This window comes from Myotis brandtii, unplaced genomic scaffold (genome assembly GCF_000412655.1).
Source record: "Myotis brandtii unplaced genomic scaffold, ASM41265v1 scaffold802, whole genome shotgun sequence".
Classification (NCBI taxonomy): Eukaryota; Metazoa; Chordata; class Mammalia; order Chiroptera; family Vespertilionidae; genus Myotis; species Myotis brandtii.
In genome coordinates this window covers 1,619,655-1,620,762 of record NW_005371230.1, presented here as the reverse complement: position 1 = coordinate 1,620,762, position 1,108 = coordinate 1,619,655, and positions in this window count along the sequence as shown.

The following is a 1,108-nucleotide window of genomic DNA, read 5'->3' as shown; positions in this document are numbered from 1 at the left end:
CAGTGCTGGCCCGGGGTTGGGCGGGTTAGACACGCCCCACGGGGGCTGGGGCCCAATCACATGAAATCCTAAGACGCTGTGGTCCTGCGAAGCATCCGGAAGTTTTACCCTTATTTCAAAAATACACTTTAAGTTTTAAAACATCGGCCGTCTGTGGGATAGAAAAAAACGGTCTAAAGGATTAAAGAGCCAGTTAACAGCTCAAAGTACAGGGCCCAGCTGCACCTGGGCATGAACGGAGCTGGGGGCTCCTCTCCTGGCCCCTCCCCGCTCCCCGGCAGCCCCAGCTCTGCTCCTCCCCCTCCCCCTCCTCTCTCCCTGCACCGGCCCTGCCAGGAAGGGAGCGAAAGTGGGCCCTGTGTCCACTGACATTGCACGGTGTGGGCCCTTTTGTTCTCTTTCAGCGCCAGTGAGTAACAGCTTCCTATTTCTCTCAAACGGGCAGTGGGCGCACAGTGCTGCCTGCTAGAAGCTTCTGCGGCCCGGCTCAGCCAGGACTCAGCCCCACTCGCAGGCCCCCGTGGGCTCCCTCAGGGCCTCGCCCATGGCCCTGGGCTGCCATCCAACTCGCCTCTGTTCCTTCTTGTCCGCCTGCGTCCCTGTCAGGAGGGAGCCAGGAGCTGTCTGCTCCCTCAGATAAGGAGGTCCCGGGCCATCATGTGTCCCCCCCACCTCCATCCCTGGGCCCCTCACCCCCCGATCATAACGGCTTTCAATGGGTCTTCGTGCCAGTTCAGTTCCTTCATCTGCAGGGACCAGGCACCGCTGGGCACAGAGACCCCACCCCGGGAGCCACCCAGGCTGGGATTCCGGTGCAAAGATGCACCCAACAGCCCCCACACAGAAGACAAACTGAACTGTGGGGGAGGCTCGGATTTCTTCTTCCAACCGGGGTTGGACCCCTCCCAGTTTTAATAAAAGTGGGGGGCCCGCCAGCAAGCCCACAGCCCCTCCCAGGCTCCCCCTCAGACCTGCGCCGGGCCTGTGGCTGTGCCTCTGCGGGCCCAAGTTGGATGCCTGCAGACCCCCATTCCACACTCACCAGCAACAGGGTCCCTTCTCATAGCGCCCTCCGCGCAGGGCCCGTCCTCGCTCGCGGGAGGGGCCG